The sequence below is a fragment of the Thermobia domestica genome, chromosome 8 (genome assembly GCF_964235325.1).
Source record: "Thermobia domestica chromosome 8, izTheDome1.hap1.1, whole genome shotgun sequence".
NCBI classification, from domain to species: domain Eukaryota; kingdom Metazoa; phylum Arthropoda; class Insecta; order Zygentoma; family Lepismatidae; genus Thermobia; species Thermobia domestica.
The window spans coordinates 153116041-153139734 of NC_137461.1; the positions used below are offsets into that span (position 1 = coordinate 153116041).

The window sequence follows — 23694 nt, forward strand, 5'->3', positions numbered from 1 at the left end:
GACCCGGCTCAATTGAAGCCGATTGCTCGAGCCAGCTCCCTTGAAACGAGTCCGTCGGCTCTGTTCGAGTCAGCTCAACTAAGCCGATGGCTTGAACCAGCCGACGGTTGTGGTGAGCCGACGGTTGTGGTGAGCCGACGGTTGTGGTGAGCAATCAGCTCCGTTCGGTTCGCCTCGTGTGAGCCATCGGCTCGAGCTGGCTCGGTTAGGTGAGCTGTTGGCTCAGTTCACTTCTCGGTTTGGCTCGATAGTGAACGAGCTGTGAGCTGAGCCGCTTGAGTCGTTGACAACCCTAAACCCGGGTCGGGGAGTTTTGAACATGTTTGGCTGGAGTGCTATAGTGCCGGAACTACACAAAGGATTTAGCTCGAATTGGCTCGTTTTGGTTCGACTCGACTCGAAACTCGATCTGAATTCGAGTCGAGTTGGGGGAAATTTTTCGAGCCGAGTTCTCGAGTCGAGCTCAAAGATGTTTGTTTCGAGTCGAGACGAGTTTTAAAGAATACTCGCTCGAACTCGCTCATGCCCATTCCTATACGGGAAGTAGTTGGCCAGAATAGACCCCTTCCGGTACCGACCACTTTCATTCGTCAAGACGAGTTATATATATATATATATATATATATATATATATATATATATATATATATATATATATATATATATATATATATATATATATACTGCATGTGTGCAAACGGTACATACTGTATTAGGTAGTATGTACCGAATCTGGCTGACCATAAGTGACCAATTTCAATACTGATCGTTTTCTTTCGGCAAGGCAAAGTGATTAATGTATATCTTGCATGTGTGCAATCGTTTGAAATACTTCACGCCCGGAAAATGTATTAGATACTATTTACCGGAAGTAATTGGCCGGAATTGAGTAATACAGGTACTGACTGCTTGTGTTTGTCAACACGAATTGATTGATATATACGTTCCATGTGTGCAAACGCTAGGAATACCAAAAATCCTGGAAACTGTATTAGGTGCCATGTACCGGAAGTGGCCAACCAGAAGTAACCAATTTCGATACCGATCACTTTTTTCGTCAAGATAAATTGATTAATAATTATGTTGCACGTGTGCATTCGTTGAAAATACCTCACCTCCGGAAAATGTGTTAGGTACTGTGTACCGGAAGTAGTTACCCAGAAGTAAGCAGTTCAGATACCGACCGCTTTTCTTATAAGTACCTTATTTGAAATATGTAAAACAGTAACAAATGGACAACACAATATACACACATTTTCTTATCTTCACTTTTAATTGCTGACTTCAATTGCAATTAACAATTACAAGTTTCAATTGTCAATTGCAATTAACAATTAAATGTTTCAATTGCACCCTTTGGGATTGACAATTAACAATTACAAGTTTCAATTGCCTGGTGATCAATTAACAATTAACAATTGATGAAAATTTAATTGCAAATTTTATAATTGACTTCAATGGCAATTGAAATTAATTGCAAAGGAGAAATTGAAATCAATTGCAATTAATTTCCAGAAATTACTTTCAATTGATTGATCAATTGCAATTGATTTCAATTGATTTTGCGCAACACTGCTTGTTCTTAATACAGATATAAAGATCGTACGTAATATAAATAAAATTACAGTAACGAAGAAGACATACTCAACAGTTTGCTTATAAACTATAATATGCATAAAAGTAGATTATTACCTGCAGGATCTTCGTTATAGAAATAATTTCCTCTTGCTCCGGAAAAGGCACTGTTCTGATTTAAAGCTCCGCTACAGAAAATAAATTACATCAGTTAATTTCCTTCGTTATATAAACTCTTTCTTGTGCAAGTTAATTACTATTTAACGTGTGAACAAGAAAAGGTATAAACATATATTTTTAGTATTGCATGTTCACAAATGTCCTTGAACTTTCCATGCTTTTCGAAAGATTATTTCCTTCACTGCAAAGTCTTGAAACAATTTTATAATACTTGTTATTCACGTAGGAATGTCAACGCAAATAGGAAAAGAACTAAAATGTCTGTGAAAATACGCACATATTGACGCTCTTTCTCTGCAAAATACTGACTTAAGTTAATTATATAATGCTAACATGAAAGTGAAACTGAGGGATATATTCTTTTTGTCAATCTATCATTTGCAAAATGTTTAAAATCTTTATTCAAAGTTTTCAATACAGATTATCTGATAACTACTTTGTGGTATGTAAGGAAAGCATTTCCGATTCATCCTTAATTCTGATTATTTTACTTGGAATAATTAAGGTTGCTCAACATTTTTAGCTATACGAGATGCACATTCATGGGATCCAATCTATATGTACCCCCAGCGAAATTTAATCTCCATTTTTCATATGAAATAATCGTATTTAATGCATCCTATGTTTTCAATTGGTTAACCATAGTATAGAACCAATTATCTATACTATGACTTAGGAAACCTCGAAATAAAAAAAAAAAAAATGCGAATGAACTCAGGCTTGGAAAATCACACTAAAAACGTAGTGAAACCTGTTCGAGTTACCAAGGTGAAATATAAGTCTAAAATCACTTCCTTGAAACCAATGCAAAGTAGTCCAGACAATTAGAAATGATAATTCGTACAAAACCCCAAGTGGAAACGAACGTAATATAATAATGGCTGAAGTCTGGAATCAGACAGACAGACAGACAGATAGATAGATAGATAGATAGATAGATAGATAGATAGATAGATAGATAGATAGATAGATAGATTGATTGATTGATTGATTGATTGATTGAGAGAGAGAGAGAGAGAGAGGGAGATAGAGAGGAGTATGATTTGGTTAAGTTCAACCATGTATGAGAGTGTCGGCTTTGATTCCAATAGGTCACTGTGAAAGGTCTATATATGCAATGATGGCACTTTATTTAGCCTGCTTGATTGAGCCAGCGACTGTATCTAATGGCAGCTATAACGACAATTTGAAATCCAACTCTTGCATAAAGATTGTATGTTGACTGACTTTTTTACAGGTTTTTAATTTGGTTGGTCCCTCCAGTCCCGCGCTCACGAGTTGGTGTAATCAATATTACATCAACTTGAAGGAACGGTAGCCTACACGAAATGGAGTTACTTTTCCCAATACTACTCACGAGAACAAGCAATTTTGTAACACTCTTATACCAGAGATCGGAGGATTTTATACCTGTACATATTCCGATGCTTTCGAGACAAGATGGTGTAATACACTATTACGCAATCTTACCTAAGTATCCTTTGTCTTAACTAGATACTTAACGCGAAGCGAAAATGACAATATTTGTTACTGTACGTAGTTAATTCACTGAATAAAGGATGCACTTAATTTCACAACTAATACACTTAAATATATATAAAAAAAATTATACAGTGATTTCATGGTCTTTCTCTTTCCCTCTACACGATTACGCTGTGCACAGAAAATATCATTCAGATAGTTCGTACAAATGTAACTAGAAACATTAATGCCGCTTTTTTAACTGCCAGTTGGACCTTTTGACATATTTTATCCTTTCAGTGTATAATTGTACACACCAAATAATTCATTTTTATTGACAGAGCTGCAAACATTTTCGAGTACCTAAATGTAATATACGTCTACCACGAAGAGTTTTAGATAAGGTGACACTTTCCTCTACCTGCTGCGAAATAAGTTAAGAACATTTACTCTGAAAAGTTCGAAGTATGTTTTAATCTTTTAAAATTCAAAACAACGTGTTTATACAACATATAAATAATTTCATTAGCACTGCTCAAACTTGTAAACAATTGTTCACTAATATTTATCAAACAACGATATCTTCCTTGTTTGTTTTACACTTTTAGTTTTACACTTACGGTGTAAAATTACGTTATAATCCTTCATTTGGTAATCTGTTCCCTATTCCTTCTGTGCAGTCGCCCCTTGTCGGTCTGAGAGCTCAGATAGTACGCTTATAAGTAATGTAATTGGGGATGTCAGAACCGACAAGTTGCGCCCAGGATTTAACATACATTGAACTTAACAGAACGTAAGGTACGGGATCAGACCTGGGTTGCATTTAAATAAAATCGAACATATGCAAAAGAAACAGACTGTGATATTAAAGAGGATGAGAGGGATGAGAAGGGAGCAACTTTGAGGACAGGTTAACCTACTTGCACTTACTTGTAGATTAGGGTGTTGCCTTCTTGACGATTCTTCCGATGGGCTGACGTCTTTCCATCTCTGGCTGGCTGGTCGTTCAGGTAGTCGAAGATTAAGAGTTAGCGAAACCCGGACAAAATAACCAACTTTACGAAGATCGCAAGTTTAGTCAGAGTCGAAACTACTCTTTAGTGAACAATTCATCGTCGTTAACAGCTATGTAACGTTAGCTGATACAAATGTGCTCTTTAGGACAGAGCAAGGCTAAATTTGTCGTAAACTTGAAAATGAATCTCGCGGTCTACATATTAACTCGTTTCTGATTCCATGTCAACTGACCCTTCCAAAAGTCTCTCAATCGTTTTTGTTTAGCGTCCCTTCCGGGTTCATATCCTCGGTTATTCACTATATTTTCCGTCTAGATGAAAAAGTGCGTGCTCGTAGATTAACCAAGGTAAGGTAATGGTAGGAATGCGGACGGGGAAGCAATCTGTTGTTTTTATTAATTGAGAAATTAGAAATGTAAGAAAGAAATGACAAACAGCAATAAGACTTCCTAGTGGGAAAGACAAATGAACTTAGAAAAAAAAAAGTCGAAAGGTGATTTAACTTTAAATGAATGGTTATCCTTTTCACTGTGATGTTTTTTTTTAAATAAAATGTCTCATAGTTCAAAATAAGATATTTTGTCATGTGTCTAAATACACATATCTTCACACTTCTACAACGCCAAGTCATCAACATTATTTTGTCTGTTTTCAACTAACACATTTACGTAAAATGTTAGCCTTATATTTTCCTTTGCTCACGCCAGGTGGCACTACTGATAAAAGCCAATCACTTTCTGTAATAGTGCCAGATTTAAGGTAAGGAGAAAATCACTGAACTCACTAGAGAATTTAGTGATGTGAGAATTTTATGGGGCCTAAAACCTGGAGTGTCACATTGACGGCCACAGAAAATGAACAATTTAATTATCCATGAGTAAACTCTAGTTAAATATTCCTACAACACACTACATAAGAAGTGGTGTATATGTTCTTCGACCAAACACCAAACAGGATTTGAAACTTTAAATTTGACATCAGGTAACTGTTTTTCTACTATTGTCTGTAAACGTAGTCTAAAATGAGTTGCCATAAAGAATATAATTCAAACAAATAGATCTGGAACATGATAAAGTTGGATACAGAGAAACTTTCGCTCAGTACTTCTTCTAATGAATTACGATGTCCTAATATAAAAAGTCCATTCACATTCACACAGAGAAGAAGGCTTTTATCAAATCGACAAGTGGCTTCTCGTTGAAGATGTACATTAAAAGAATGAATAATATTTAACATTCAAATAGTAATAATGAAATCTTTCAAGCTTCTGTTCAAAGTAACTTTCGTACAAATAGATTCTCACGATTGATTGTTATTATGGTTTAGTTTCCACTAATCTACGTTATTCTTATTATTATCAAGAACACTATACCGTTGTTTATATATATACAAGCTCGTATATTAATGTGAATGCATCATATATTTGTATCATTAAAAACAACATACTACTAGACAACAAAATATTTACAGAAAAATGTTTACTATGCAAGAGTAAATATTACAAAAATACACAATGAAAAATTTAGGGAATATGTATGACAAATACTTTCAAAGTAAAATTACAAAACAGACTGGACGTAGTTACATCAATAAAATAATTGAACTATCTTTTCGTTTCACCTATAAACATTTACTAAACTAAATATGTGGTTTCAAGTTTTGAAACTATTTTTGGATCAAAAAATCCAATATATTTGAGGCAAACATTTTCTTATAGGCCTTATATTTGGAGAACTACATATAGTATAGCCAAACCAAAACTATCACTTAACTCAGTATGATGTGCTTATTCCGTAAAAAGTACGAAAACTCAATTTAGGGGTCGTTCAAAAATTTTGTGGCCCCTGATTAAAAAAATCTAATATATTTCATTCAATCAAAAATTTTCTTGTACGCCTTATATCTGGAGAACTACATATAGTGTAGCCAACCCCAAACTATCACTTAACTCAGTATATGCTTATTCCGTAAAAAAAAATCAAAACTTGATATAGGGGCTGTTCAAAAGTTTTGTGGCCCCTGATCCAAAAAGCCTAATATATTTCATTCAATCAAAAATTTTCTTGTACGCTTTATATCCCGAGAACTACATACAGTGTGCCAAACCCAAACTATCACTTAACTCAGTATGATGGGCTTATTCCGTAGAAAATGCGAAAACTTGATTAAGCAGCTGTTCAAAAATGTTGTGGCCCCTGATCCAAAACGTCAATCAAAAATTTTCTTATACGCCTTATATCTCGAGAACTACATACAGGGTAGTCAAAACCAAACTATCACTATACCCAGTATTATGTGCTTATTCCGTATATATATATATATATATATATAAACTTGATTGAGGAGTCGTTCAATAATTTTGTGGCCCAGGATCCAAAAAATCCAATATATTTCATTCAATCAAAAATTTCCTTGTACGCCCTATATCTGGAGAGCTACATATAATGTATCCAAACCCAAACTATCACTTAACTTAGTATGATGTGCCTATTATGTAAAAAATACGAAAATTCGATTTACGGACCGTTTGAAAATTTTGTGGCCCTTGATTTAAAAAATCCAATATATTTCATTCAATCAAAAATTTTCTTGTACGCCTTATATCTGAAGAATTACATATAGTGTAGCCAAACCCATACTATTACTTAAATCATTATGATATGCTTATTCCGTAACAGATAAGAAAATTCGATTTAGGGGCTGTTCAAAAATTTTGTGGCAACTGATCCAGAACTAATTATTGACCTAGATCGCAATCTTTTGATGCATTTTTTTTGGATCAATCCTAAAATTCTTTGCCAAGATCGTAATCTTTTGATCCACTTTTCGATTATGCATAAAATTCTTGTTAATAAGTAATTTGTGTAAATTCATTTTTTTTTTTCAAATAAAAATATATCCATATTACACAAATAGGTCAAGTTATTTCAAGATTATGTGTTTAATTTACTGTACAAAGAATTTGTAACACACAAGTTTGATTTTTACCAACACTTAACAACAATTATCAAATCAAATGAAACATTTTTCTTATGACATTAAACAATCTATTGACCTTAAGTACTCCGGTGAAAAGAAAATTCAGTAATTATCTGCTATGATCTGACAGACCCTAATTGTTTCTTTTACAAATATTAACTTTGTTGTGTGTGTCTGTCTATGTGTATGTGTGTATTTTTATTAATATTATTATTTTACAGCTGTCATTGTAATTCTGTTTCTTTTTTTTTCTTTCTTTTTTTTCTCGTATTACCAATATAATAAATTTGTTGAACGATTAAATGCAAATCTGCTGACAAGTTACTAGTGTCACGTTGAGAAATGTGAGGCTGGATAAGTTTTTCTTTTTTCAGGAAGATAATGAATTTATTTTCTTCTTGTCTTTTTTGCTAATTTCATCTCCAGATTTGCGTGTAAAACATCACTGAAAATAACTGTCACCTTCTTCTTGTACATCACCATTATGATATACTTCTGCAAGAAAAAATTCGTCACTAGTGATTGAGTGACCACTATCTTCCACTTGATCTGCACTTACATCGCTTCCAATTTCTTCGTTTGGTTTCTCTTTCAACTTCATCACTCTGAACATTCTTCTGTATTTTTAGTCCTTATCTTGGCGTTCTCAAGTAAATTTTAATCTCACACAGTCTAGCATATATTTGTACAAAGTCATGTATTTTTAAAAAAGAGGTAATTTCATTCCCATTTCAAAATGTGCTAGCTGCAGAAGGTAATGCCTTCTCTACGATTACTGGTATTTGTTGTTTTGTTTGGTGAGTTCTATATACAAAACAGAAAATTTATGAAAGCAACAGCTATATATGTATATATATAACGAAAGAGAGAAAGTTTATCACTCACGACTTTCAATAAAAATTACTAACGTTTTAACTCTGATGGGGTATCTCATACCCTTAACAAGTCATATTGCGAAAAAACAGAGTACTTATTTTTGTTCCTGATTATACAACGATAGTTCACACGAAACTATGAGGATGGACAAAAAATTAGGGTCATCTATTGGACACCTTTAAATTTAGAGAGAAACATATGACGGCTGTGCTCTGTGAGACCCACCAGAGTAGTTAAAAGTTAATAATACGTAAAATATATTTCAAATAGTATTTGTAAATACAAGTGCGTACTTATTAATATGATATATACGAAAAGTACATGTGTAAAATAATGCTTTTATATACCAAACATTGTATAGACGTTCTCAATACCTTATCACACATTCATTTCATAGTAAACGATAAGGGGCGGAGCAGGTAGTGGATGGTTCATCACACTATTACACTTTTGGGAGTTTAACCTCTCTTGCCAAGTCAACCACCTACTTCGGATCTTACATTCCTTATCAGCTGCAGAATGGGAACAAAATCTATAGCCCTTAGAATCCCGGAAAATAATACTGACGTTAAATACCACTGGGGTCCATTGGACCCCAGGACAAAATTTCATTATTTAAATGCAATTTTTTCTTTGTAAATGAGGAATGAAATAGTTAACAAATTTTTTTAGTTTTTATGGTCATCACAGTATAACAGTGGTTTAGTTATAGCTCTTGTAATGTTCATATATTTCAAGTTTGTAATTATACATCCTAGATAAGAATATTATTTTATTATTTCAAAAGTGCTTTCACAATTATTTTTGTGATTTCGCATACTTAAAATACAATATTTGAATTGGGATATTTAAAATGTTTGTTTCCATTTTACCACTTTCGAATTCTTTCTTCATTTTGTCTCTTATTTTTTGTTCTATTCTATTCATCTCCCTCGCGGGAGATTTTATAATTAAAAGTCACAGCACTAAGGCCAAGTTGACTGCTTCACTAGAATTGTTTTAAATCTTTTTGTTGTTATTATAATTGTAGAAGATGGCCCGTTCCAAAATGGACGAATTGGCCTGTTTCAAATAGTTCTGTTTCCACACTAGTTTGTGAATTAAAAAGGAAGGCAGAAGCGTAGAACATACAAAAAATTATATAAAACACTATAAAAATTGTAATACACTAGATCATGTCCAAAATTGAAACTCTATTTTTTGTTTAGAAGTATATACAATGTTTGGAAACATAGTAACTAATTTCATTGTTATACCTACTATATTGTTTCGCATAAACAACATTTTTATTCTTTTATAACTCAGAACATATAAATTGTTAAACATGTTGATGCAATATATTAGCCAATAACGTAACGTTCAATACAAAGAGCTTAAGCACTTGTCACACACAACTTTTCATTGCAAACGTAGTTTTTGCAACTCGTGCAAGTTTTTCTCTCTCCTTTCCATGGTGACATATGTTCTTTCGAACTGGTTCATGATCATTTTTGGCTGTATTCTGGGAGTAGTTTGAATGTCACAAATGTCTTCATATTGAATGCCTCCTCTTTCCCAAGTGCGATTAAAAATTTCCTTCTTGAGTTGTTCTTTGAAAGCACAGAGTGAAGAAAAGTCCCTAATATATAGGCATTCAATCCTCTTACATCTACGTGGGCAATTTTCTTGTCATTCTCTTTGAACCTAAAGTGCTGAACCATTTGATCCATGGTATCCACTTCTCCTTTGTTTGCATTATAATCTTCTGTGATTTGAGGTTTGTCAGGGTAAGAATGCATTGTACTATGACGAGTTACAACTTTAGTTGGCTTAGGACAAGAAGATACTATCATTACCTTGTCTTGAAATCCAAACATGGTTGTGAATTTCTTTCTCTCCTTAGAAAGCGAGAAAACTGATGGCAATTCTGCATTATTCCGTCGTATTGTACCAACTAATTTTAGGCGCCTTGAAAGCAAATCCTGTGCAAGTAAGATCCATGACCACTTTTTGTCTTGTTCAATTTCTCTGGAATCTTTTGAGTTCTCCCTCGTGTTTATTTGCATCTTCCAAGCATAGTTTATTGTACTGTTATATAAAACCAAAATTTTAATACCATTTTTTCCCGGTTTGAATGTATTTTTTCTACGCCTCAAGACTGCATTATCAAATCGCATTTAGATTTGAAATCTATTATGACTTATTATCTTGGAAAATACTAGACACTCATCCGAGCGACTGTACAATTGACTGGCATATTCTTTTTCGGACTTATACACACCAATAAGTAACAACGTACCTACAAATTTCTTCAGTTCAGTTTCATCCATTGCGTTCCACCGCTCACAGAAAGATATCCGTTCCTCTGTGTTTTTCCATTTACATATCAATTTCAGCAGCGGAGGCCGAAAATACAGTACAAACGCAGATGATTTTGAGTCACATTCTCTAACTGCAAAATGTGAAGGTTCTGCTTTCTCACTAACAATATTTCTGCTTGGCATTCTACTCTGAATCGCTGTTGAAATTCCAAATTTCATCACTTCCATGCCAAATTTCATCACTTCGTGAGACATTGAATCTCTCTTCATTACCTGATATACTTGGTTGATCCAATGTCTCCTGCTGATTATAATTTAGATCTGATCCACTATCACTGCCACTTCCTTCGAAGAAAACATAATCTAGATCATTGTTGTCATCTGACGGTAAGTAGTCACTGTCTTTCCAGAATCTACATCTTTTTCATACCAAGCAATTGAGCAATTTCTTCACAAGTACTTTTGTCCTCTCCCCCTCATTGCCAATACATAAAACACTGCTGAAATCTAGAAACATTCGGAACCGCACTTCTGTTTTGTCGTGTATGTTACATTGAAAGATTATTTCAATTTAAATAATAAAAGTCAAATCGACAGCTAGAATTTTTATTTTAGTTACATTTTGAAAGAAACTTGTAAAAATAATAAGCTATTCATTGCACTTTGTACATTATCGGTATCATAGTTTACCGTAATTTACACTTGAAAAATACAAAATAAATAATTTTATAACTAACAGGAGTAACAAATTCATAACGCCATGTATTGGACACTTTAGAAACGAGAGCGAAAATCCAAAACCATGGGGTCCATTGGACCCCATCTGGTAAACAACGCTATATCATTCATTTTTTCAGAGAAAATAATAAGGAAACAAAATGATACTTACGTAACGAAAAGAGCAAGAAAAAATAGGAAAAGTAACGGCTTAGCATTTAACACGAGTGAAATCAATGCGAACAGTAAACTGTCAAACATAGTCTTGGGGTCCATTGGACCCCACTGGGAGCTCTAGGGATAGAGAAACATGATATGAAAATTACACCCTCCATTCCAAAAGAAACCGAACGTTTTAAAAAACAAAAAAAGCAATGTACATTTTGGAACAAATCATTTTTATTAATCAATGTATTCCCCTTCTGCATCAATACACATATTTGCACGCTCCAACAAGTTGTCAAACGACTTCTCCATGTCCTTTATTGGAATGGTCTTTAGGACGGCGGTCGTCGCCTTCTCAATGGCATCAATCGATACGTGCCACTTTCCTTTCATCGCCAAATGCAGTTTCGGGAACAGATAGAAATCGCACGGAGCGAGATCTGGTGAATAGGGCGGATGATGCAACCGAATAATGTGATTTTTGACCAAAAATTCAGTTACAAGTCGCGAACGATGTGATGGTGCATTATCGTCCAAAAGAGTCCAACTGCCGATTTTGCGATATTCGGGCCGAATACGACGAATTCTTGCCAGCAAACGCTTCATGACGCCCAAGTAAAACTCTCCAGTGACTGTCTGGCCGGGCTTTACTTTATGATGTATAACGGAGGAGGATGGAGGATGTATAACGGTAGAGAGGTGCCCTTTAGGCTAAAAGTAACCTTGAAGATATGGTTGCAATTCACTTTGGAAAACAATCATTTTGTTGTCCTTTCAACAAGGAAAACTTATTAACGTGAACTAAATACATTACAACAAAGGTTAAATATTTACTTAACAATAATTTCCTTACTAAGTGCCTGATAGCTCCCTTTACTAAGGGTGGCATACGATCTAAATATAAACTACGATCTCTTACCGTACAATTGAGGTAATATAACATTACAGTTACATTAAAGTAATTTTAGGTTACAGCACCAAAATAGTAAAGAAGTAAAAATATTAGTAGCTGCAATAATAATGAATTTTGATCTTGTTACTCATCCGAATGGCCTTTATTTACTTTAGTTTGTAATTTATTTTCAAAATACTTTCGAGATAAGGTTATGTAATATACTATTACATAATCTTACCTGGGCGTGCTTTGTATTAGCCTACATACTTACTGGAAAGTAGAAATGACAGTATTTGTTACTATACGTAGTTTATTCACTGAAATAAAGAATGTAGTTAATATCACAACTAACGCACCTGAATATAGAACAAATTATACGATTATTTCATGTTCTTTCTCTTTTCCCCTACAAAATTGCGCCCTGTTAGCACTGTTCAAGCTTTTAAACAATTGTTCACTAATGATCATCATACAACAATTCTTTCCTTGTTTGTTTTACAGTTATGGTGTGAAATTATGTTATATCATAAGATTGTATTTGATAATCTGCTCCCTATTCCCTCTAAAACGCCGAATCATCTTCATTATTTTGTCTGTTTACCACTAAAACACTTACATAAAATGTTAGCTTTTTATTTCCCTTTGCACACGCCAAGTGGCATTTAAAAAGAATCACTTTCAGTAATGGTATCAGGTTTAAGATTAGGAAAAAATCACTAAGTCCACTGGAGAATTTAGTAATTTGGGAATTTTATGGGGCCAAAAACCAGTACTTCAAGAGAGAGAGGTAGAGAGAAATATATCTAAAACTTCATTCAAAAGTCAGAAATCTCGAAGGACCCCAAGATAGAGACCTGCACGGGCCGAATTTTTCGGCCCGAGCCCAATCCAGCCGGAATGTACCTAGGCCCGGCCCAGCCCGGGCCCGAAAAGTTTTGGTGATTTTTGGCCCGAGCCCTGCCCGGCCCGATAATTTTTTTTAAAATTCTTGGCCCAAGCCCGGCCCGGGCCCGAAAAATTTTAAAAGTCTCATTTTGTAACATTTTTCACGGACACACTTCTTCAACGTTTGCCTTTATTCTACTTATTGTTTAACGAAAGTCAATAATTATTAAAGAATTGCAATTAATCGGCCCTAGCCCGGCCCGACTTGAAGAGAAATCAGTGTCGGCCCGCCCAAGCCCGGCCCGGCCCGGCCCAAAGGAATAACAGTCGCCCCGCCCAAGCCCAGCCCGCAGGCCGGGCGGGACCTCGGGCTGAGCCCAGCCGGTGCAGGTCTCTGTCCCAAGACCCGCCTATTTGGTACATCCTTAGTTCCAGATGCCAATAGTGGTGTCATTCGAAAGAGCTCATCGAACTTTGCATTTTCCCTCCAAATAAATAAATATGCAGGGCAAGATGGAACCCGGTATCTGTAAACGATATTAACGGTATCTGTAAACCTACAGGTGAACGGGAAAATCCAATACATGTTCATAGTTGCCATATAGGACCCACACATGGAATTTTATGTGAGTGGGGAACAATCAGCTGTACTCCCATTCGTCTCAGATTTACTAATGGTCCCTATGAATACATCAGAGTGAAAAGATATTGTCATTTCTCACTTCACGTGCAGCGTTCATTCCACCACCGTCTACAGCAAGAATGAAGTCAATAGCAAACAATCACTGAGAATAACATCATTCAATTTACTCCAAACATCGATGAATTGCTAATGTTGATTTGATGCTGATATAGCATTCAATCTATTTATTCATGGGTACCAATATTATGCAACGTACCATACTTATCTCTACACACACATTGATCTTTGATGATGGCCTGGTGGAAAAATAAATATGAATTGCTTATTTATCTATATTGTAAGGATCCCCACATCACGACAGAAGCACATGTCAACACGCGTATAATTATAAACGTTATTGGTATATACGCATTATTATTGATTATAAACAATGAAGCAGACGAGAAGTCAACACGGAAGACACCGAGGGAAGCCGAAAGAAGACGGACCTCACGAAAGAACCCGAAGAGAACACATAAAAGCGCAGCCACGGAGGGACCTGGCATCAGTCGACCAACTGATCGCAAGCTATCCTAAACACTTGAGGCTGCTATGAAGCGAAGAGGTCATCCTAACCACAACTAATCCCTGGAGGCTGCCATAAAGCTAAGTTTATCACCTTAAACAATACCATACCTCGCGAAGGCTACTATGAGCTGTGCTGAGGTTTCCTAGAACCGAATCCTTGAGAGTCCTGGAGGCTGCCATGAAGCTAAGGGGTTACCTGTACAAAACATTATAGCCTACAAACCTTGGTCATTAATAGAGAAACTTTGTTATTAGAACCTTTGTAGATACAAGACTTAATTTTGTAATAAAACTGGTGAAGGGATAACTCTCGCCCAGTCCATTATTTAGTCTCTACCTATAAAGTCATTGCGTGGTGTAGGCACCGAAGTTTTGTACGGGACGCTCTTTTTATTAACTTTTTAGCAGGCACTGATAAGGTCAGTATCAAAAAGCCATCTAAGTCTCATTATCCCTCCCTCCTTTTCGTTTTACTTTTCCCGAGTGCGATTTATGCCGGAAACTAGATTAGGTAAACAGACATATAAGTCACGAGGAAATAATACAAATATGACAGAGGTGCATCTAATATATCTTTTAACATGCCTCATTTGACGAAATATTCGGGACACGTGCATGAGGACCCGGACAGATTTTTCATGCTATTCGATCATATGGCAAACATACAAGCATGTTCACCAGCTAAAAAGAAGGAAATTTTACCTATATATCTACAGGCACTAGATCTTGTGTTGCAACTTAAAAGCCAGAATCAATTCGGAACGATGTCTTATGAAACTTTAAAATCTAAATTAATAGCACTGAGTAGGCCGCAGGTTCCATCGTACAAGACGGAACAAGAGTTATTCGAAGTCCAACAAGGAATAGATGAGTCCATAGATTCATATTTTTTGCTTAAACTCCGAGCAATCAGGCAGTTACTACCAGAAGAACAATAGATCCATCATTTATCATTGGGATTGCAGAGGGATTTCCTTAATAAGATAGCGTTAGAAAGGTTTGCAACAGTAGACGCCCTACAGACTAAATTAAACACATTGGAAGCCGCCAATGACCTTTTAAGAAAAAGAGAGCATGCAGAGCTATCACAAAAACTGCACATGCTATACGGCCAAAATCCTATACCTAACCCGCAGAATATATCACATGCATTACCAACAGAGACAAAGATAATGTATCCTATACAACAGTTCATACCACCAGTTCCTGTACAAACGCAATCTGTTACACAACCAATGCACAGTTATGTGCCTACATACCAACAACAATTTAATACCTATCAATCGAATCCATCATTAACGACTTCTCAACCATCAGTACCTAATCCTCAAGATAATCAGAACACGACTCAAGAACCAAAGACCGTTCCCCACCACGAGCAAAATCCCCACAGCATGATCTATCCACCTTGGCCAATAAAATGGCAGAATTATCGCTAGTGGTAGCGCAGATAAGTTATAGAAACCAACCGAGGAATAGAAATCAGGGATACAGGAAGAGGAATAACAATAATAGCGGAAAGCAAGAACAGGGACAAGTCCAGAACAGTCAGCAGGCCACACCCACGGAAGATCAAATTTTAGTATGCGCGATATGCCGGAAGCGGGGACACGGTGCATCCATTTGTTATAAGCGTCCAAAAAAGTGTAAGGCCACCCCTTGGCAAGGGGGCCGACAGCCATCAGCATCCGAAACATGAAGACCAAAGAGAAACTAGCAAGCACAATGACATAACTTATGAAATTCCTGTGATAGAACAGCAATCAAAACAATTGGCAGAGAGAAGAGAAAACGTCACTCTAGAAGACGAAAATAACAGGTCACATTTAACAATTAGAACCAATGCAATAATTGATACGGGTAGTACGATATCGGTCTGACCGTCCAATTCCTTGCACCCTAGGATAAGTCTAATTCCATTTCAGACAATAGTAAAAGTAATTTCGGGAAACAATATTTGTTTAAATCAAATAGCACTGATAAAATTTAAAATAGATCAAACAACATTCACTCATTACTTTCGAATAATCAGCAGGACAATGCTGATAATTATAGGAGTTGACTTTCTCCAACGTTCACATTTCACCATCGACTTAAAAAAGAATATAATTTACTTCTTTAAATATCCACGGAAGCCTCCTTTTACAACTCAAATAATAACGCAGCCAAAGCAAGAATGCTTATACGTGACTAAGCAGATAATACTTCCTCCACGCTCGCATACATTCATTCAAGTAGCAGGAAAGAAAAAAATAGCTGATGCGGGATTCATGTACATGTCATTGCTTCCTGGAACACTCGAGAAACAGGTTAAATGCTCTCGACCAGAAAATAGAGCCAAACAAAATGACAATTTTAATATCAAATCCTAATAGCAACAGCGTCACTATAGAAAGGAATACCCCAGTGGCAGTTCTTGAGGAAGTGCACGAAATTTCTTTTAACGCCTTAAAAGAACCAAATTTTATAGAAAAAGCATACAGTTTAAGAAAAAAGAAACTAAAGAACTCTTAAAATACACAGAAAAACTTCTCAATAAAGAGCTCTTTGACGTCAACCCCAACTTAGACGAAAAGCAAAAACAAGCATTTCATGAATTATTATACAAGTACAGGGATGTTCTTACGTATGCTCCTGATGACATCGGATATTTTAGGAGATATGTTCATAAAATTAGGATTTCTAAGTGCTGTATTTTACGACCGTTCCTCCCCAATTCCATTACATATCAGGGACCAGGTAGACAAACAGATTCAAGAACTTATCAATGCAAAAATAATTATACCCACAGTTAATAATGAATTTTGTTCTCCACTTCTGGTGTTCCGGAAACATGACACACAAGAATTTAGGATAGTTCTTAATTTGCAGAAGTGTAACAGCTATACCAAGTATTTATCGGTACCATTTCAATCTACAAAGGATGTTCTAAACTCTATAAAGGGAAAAACCTTTATAACAGCCATTGATCTTTCTAGTTTGTAATTCCAAATTTTGCTGCATCCTTGAAGCAAAATAATAATAATAATAATAATAATAATAATAATAATAATGTGAATTGATGCTGGGGCGATGTGGTGAATCATGAATGGGAGGTGTAATAATAGAATAGATAGTAAATCAATTATTTAAACTTTTCCATTAGTATTATTTCTAGTTGATTTTGAACTTCTGTTTTTAAATGCTTCATATCGGACTTCCGAAGAATAATTATCAAAGAGATTGTAATGACCGCGTGTGTAACGACATCTCCCAGTCACAACCCCATTTTGCTTTCAGTTTTGTTAGAAACAAGAAAAAGAAAGAGTGAGAGGAAAAGAAGGTAAAAGAGGAGAAGAAAAGGAAGAGGAAAGGAGAAAGGTTAAGGGAAAGTAAAAGGAAAAGGAATACTGGGTAATTATGGGAAATACGGTAAGGGTATTCGATTAGTTGTTAAAGGATGAATTATTTCTGGATGCTATTAATGGAAGATCAATTTGGAAGTGATCCGGGAAAGACACATGTCCCCTTATACAACCCTGACCTGGATCCAGGCAACTACACAAGTGGGAGTTGATCAGACCCAGCTCAGCTGATGAGAAAGTTTAGTTGAATTGTCGATATATTATTTTTTAATAATGATAATTAACCGGTATTTGGTATGTGATAACCGATGTCAAAGTCGATTGCACATTTTGAACTAGCCAGGAAGAGAAAAACTTAAAAAACAATAATAAGTAATAAATAAATAAATATTTAGAACAATGAAAATTTTCCTTGTAGATGCCAATTTTCGAATTTCCGAAGATAGTCGTTCGTTCTGGCTTATCCTATCATCTTAGCTGTTCTCCCAGAGCCGATTTATCTTAACTAGGAATTATCTTTCAGGATCTGCATAACACATTAACCCATAGGAAACGTATTGCGCATATTCAATTAGTATAAATACAACAAATTAATATTGATATTACACCTTAAGAATTAGTCATTCTACAATCACACTCGCACTCATACTGGACAGTGTATATGTTCAATTGAAGAAAACTAGCTAACTACAATGGTATTAAGCATTTATTTATATTCGCATAAAAAGGAAAATTATTATAAGACATGCTATTAATATACACGTACGTATGGTAGTTCATACATAAAATAATTAGTGTAAATAATGACGCATCTAAACATACATACGTATCTACCTGTTGTTACAGAAGAGAAGAAAAATATATTTGCATCTTTATATAAGTCTTTTAATTTTAGGTTTTAATGACACACACCACACACACACACACACACACACACACTATATATATATATATATATATATATATATATATATATATATATATATATATATATATATATCTTAAATATTTGGTACATTAATCTATATGTTTTACTAAACTATAAAATTAAAAGAGAAAAATCGAAGAAGAAGAAAAAACTTTGTTATCATGAGTCTTTTCTCATTTGGTAAATTTTAGAAGTTTTCGACTTTGAAAACTTTTACCAGTCCAAATCTCGCTAATGACAAAGATAAATATTAATCACATAGTAATTATGATGGTACTTTTACAGCGTCCAAGTGATGTATTCCAAAATATTGTCATAAGCACACATATGTGGAAACTATTTAAGTCACACGGCACAGTTTAATCTATGGGTGCCCTCTACTGAACATTTTCACTCTCGAATAATAGAATATAATCAACGTTCTGTCTTCCTACCCAGGAAGATTATAGACTTCTTAAGTTATTCTAAATTTTAGGTTCGATTATGGACCTAATTGAGTTCTTTTCTCACCGGATGATTAAACTTTCATATTATTTCAATTTCATTGAAATTAATTTAATTGTTTTAACACTACTCTGTCACGTTTCAATATATATTCTCACATCAGATATATATATATATATATATATATATATATATATATATAAGCACAAACAAAAACTTTTAGGTTTCAGGTAAGAATTTGGTTATTTTGGCGTCACAATTTCGAAGATAGAAAAAACTGGTTCAACTTGGAGATTCGTAGGTGGAGGAATGGACTTTATATGTTGGTACACAACGGACGTTCGGATATTCTGTTTACAGTATATGACATAGGTTTGTTTTGTAATGGAGTCACGAAGCGACCTGCTTTCATGTATTAGGACATGCAGATAATAAAGTTAATTATTACATATTTCGTTTAGTGAAACTACACAGTTAAAATAAAATCGTATAATATGCGGCGGTGTTCTAACATTCATTATATATGTCGGATCATTCTGCTTTGGCAACCAATAAGTTTTCGGGGTCTAGGTACGACGGCCATATATATATATATATATATATATATATATATATATATATATATATATATATATATATATATATTCATATATTTTCTCAATACAATATTACATATTTTCTTTAATATTATACGTATACATCACTCATCTTTATAAATCAATACACATATTTCAATATACATATACTGTATATATTCTTAAATATTCAATTAATATTCATTACCCCGACTAATAATTTTTCTTTAGGTTGCAACGCTTTACATCACAAAGAAAAAAATAAATAAATCCGACATAATGCAATTCTTACTAAGCATAACGACATAGTTTGATATTTATTAAATATACATTAACATCATTAACACATGAGGCAGGCACGTAAGTGCAATATATATATATATATATAAATTTATAAATCTAAAATGATACACCTACTATTGGGTCCAGACTATTACCACATTAACATTTATCGAGATCAAATGAAAGCAGATACAGGAATAATCCATCACCTGAGATGAAATCCCAAACGGCACAGGGTAAGAGAAAAGGTAGGCAAAAATTAATGGTAGAACGAACCGTAGGTCGCTTTTGCAGTAGGTCAATTTGTGATGAAACCAGTCCCTTGGTACTGTACGTCAATAAATTACCACCACGAATCGTGTCTTACGATATCTCACTTGCTAGTTTTAGTTCAAAGACAAATGTTAAGCAATGAAAACTTTTTGAGGTTCACAACTTGGGGGTAAGGTTAAAAAATAAAAAAATCAGAGCAAGAAATAGAAGAATGGATAGGGAAGAGAAGGAAGAGAGGCGCGTCAAAGGAAAAGCTAGAACACTACAACTACAAAGGAAAGTGGTCGAATTTTAATATACAACATTCTATAGCAAAATATTCACTCATAGGCCGAAACAGGCAGCTAACAAAATATTTAGCATGACAAATGTCCTTAAAGCAACGAGCAAATCCAGACGGCCGAGACCTTGAGGATCCCGAATTACATCAGAAGAGTGGTGTAGGCGCTAATTTAGAATTTCTAGAATAATAAAAAAAAATAATATCCGACCCCTCAGAGAACTATGAGGTTCTAAGGACAGGATGGGAAACTAGAGCAAAAGCGATAAAAAAAATAGAAAATCCTAACTAGGGATTTGCCAAAACTTAAAAAAAAAAAAATAAAAAATTAATTTTGTACTGGTGATTTTAGTTGCCAAACTACACCAGTGGCGCCCCAATCGCAAGAGCGCTACGTCTTGAGATGTCGATTAATTTCCACAACTACCTAGTTTAAGGTTAAGAAAATGAAGTTATGTGGAGGGGAGAGAGGGTCGACATCTGGGTACGATAAAACGAAGGTTTATTGTATTTATTTACTAAATTACTCGTCCTGTTCCACTTTGTCTCCGCTACGAACAATAGTGAAATGGTTTGTCGGATGACGCGGGAAAAAATTACGGTTGTTGGATAATATTAAGCCAAACGCCTAAACTTCAACAGACCGTATTTTCAGATGGTTCTTAGATTCTCTGATTTATCATAAAACGTTTCAAATGTTCGCCATATAACGCTGTCCACCCTGTTAGACCACATTCTCGGTGTGCAAATACTAGTGTAAACAAGCCCCAAACTGTGAAATGCAAATGTAGCCTTCTATTTACACAAACATCTTCGTACATAACTTTGGTGTAAAAACCAACACTCGAAAAAAAAAATAATCATTATACATACATTTAACATTCTTTCACATCAATGGATATATCACACATATATCTAGGGATGCTTTCTTATTCTTTTATATTTATTTCAATATACATATATACTTATTATTTACATATATTTATAAACACTATATCGCAGATTCACTATTAGACACCCTATACTTAATATATCCAAGACTGTTCAAAGCAGTCATATTCATATACTTAACGCATACGCCAGTACGGCAAATACAATCGCAATATTGATTAAAACACGAAAGCTTATACGAACCCAGATCCTTTTACCTCGAAGCCATAATACATTTCACTTCACAGCCTGAAAGATCGCATATTTATTTAATGAGCAAAGCAATATCATCTATGATAATTCTCAAGTAAATATGATTTGTTTGCACGACAACAATGAATGTCATTTTACAGCAACGAATGGAAAAGGGATTAATGTTGCGGTCTGAGAAATAACTTTATATGGCCGACTACTGTTTAAGGAAATACGCGAAGTTTATTTAATTCTATATTGTAGTTATTTAGCGATGTAGAACGTTGTAATTTTCAGAGACGTCATATCAATGATCAAAGTAACTAACTACTGGTTTCTACGGGCCAGAAATAATATGTTCTTGGAGTTTATAGCAAAATAAACCTCAATTTGGACAAACCTAAATCACAATTGCGTAACTAACTGGAAACTAATCACTAACCGGAAACTGAAAACAGCGGTTGGTACAAAATTCAAACACTACGGCGCTGAGAGCATATATACTAATCCGTGCACTTTGAATTCTTCTTGCACTAGAACGACTAAATTATTACTGAAATTTTGAAATACTTATTCTGACGGACCATAATGAAAATGAATTTGGAAATAAATGATACACTGTCCGCACATACGCACATATTCACCACACATATCTACTTACTGTTGTCAAACTACAGTTCACATAAACTACACTACACATACTAAAACATATTTTCAAACACACGTTAGACCCAATCTATAATTGTACACAAGCTAATCAAGTATCCAGATTTTCTTTCTTTAAATCGGCTCTGATGATCGGAAAGTGGGGGTAAACTGATTTAGGACCAAAATGGCCCTATTGCTGATTAATTCATAGCTCTGTAATTTAACTGATAGTTGTAATTGAACTATTTATGAGGAAGAAGAACAGAGAAATGAGAGGTCCCCTTCCTGAAGGGAAAAGAACCCGTAAGATATGATGATTTAACCCATTCTTAACGGAAGCCGGTACTCATTCCGGGAGTAAACGGGAGCCCCTGTTTAAGTTTACTCAGACATTATTGAAACTAATCTATCTACCCAAAACACCAAAACTACCGCCATGTTACTAATGAAAGAACAATGTTACGCTAACTATAAGTATGTATTCAAACAGGGCTATATCCAGCTAGGCTCCCCGTGGCTCTAACATATAGGACAAATTTTACAGGTGATGGGGATATCTGGGAAAACACGAATCCTCACACTGTCTTCAAAATGATAAAAATCACAAGCTAGGCCTGAATCCTGTCCATGGTTATCACTTAGCTTCAAACATGGCGTCACTTTAGCAGTTTGCTGCATATTACTAATTTTAACTGTTTGCAGTCTATTTTCACTTGCTATTTAGTACATTATTTGCTCCCACGGCTTCCAAACGGTTTAATTTATACTTAAGCTATTTTACCGGAGTGCAGTGGCGGCGGTTGGACCTTAAAAGTGGGGGAGCAAGACATGATCTTAACAATTGTATATCAATGTTAGATTTCCTTGTTGTTTCTAAGGTTGATGAAAGGTTGCATAACTAATAGGATACTATCTTTTTTCACTTAAAATGCCGTATATCGTATTTCTGTTTTATTAAGTAAATTCGTAAGAGCAATACAGGTAGGTACCTGGCCCTTTATACTCTTAAACAACGAAAGTGTAAGAAGAGATTTGATTCCTTGCTCATGAATATCTTACAATTCTGTCTGGAAAATTGTGTGTGATCAGATTATTTAATAACAAATTTGCAAAACAAATAAATAGAAAGGATAATATTAATCATAGTAATGAATGATGATGCTTGTTTTGCAGAAGTTATATTAAAACTGGGAATTAATGAACAACTTATACTTTTAATTCCACACATGCCATTAAATGATGTTTTTACTCTTAGAAAATGAAATACAGTAAGTACTGCAAGCATATGCTATGACATTTAAGGAAATATGCAATTGCAATATTAATTGCTTTGAATTGCAATTAAAACGCAATTCCTGTAGCTTTATTAACTCCACGGGAAGACAAATATCTAATACGTACTCACGCAACGGCAAATACCATATGGCACCATTTTTTCCTATGAAACAGTAATACATACAAAACCTTTACCAGGGTGTCCACATTCTTGTAAATAAGTGAAAGTCAGGGAAAGGTTAGGGAAGTAAAAATGTGTCAGGT

General features: G+C 34.8%; 1 long non-coding RNA gene across 1 annotated transcript in view; it reads right to left on the reverse strand.

Moving 5' to 3' along the window:
* Positions 1 to 23694, reverse strand: part of LOC145691869 (uncharacterized) — an 84030-nt gene that overhangs the window by 51683 nt on the left and 8653 nt on the right. Inside the window, exon 2 of the long non-coding RNA XR_014132573.1 lies at positions 1693 to 1763. This is a non-coding gene — a long non-coding RNA (uncharacterized LOC145691869). The remainder of the gene's footprint in view (positions 1 to 1692; positions 1764 to 23694) is intronic.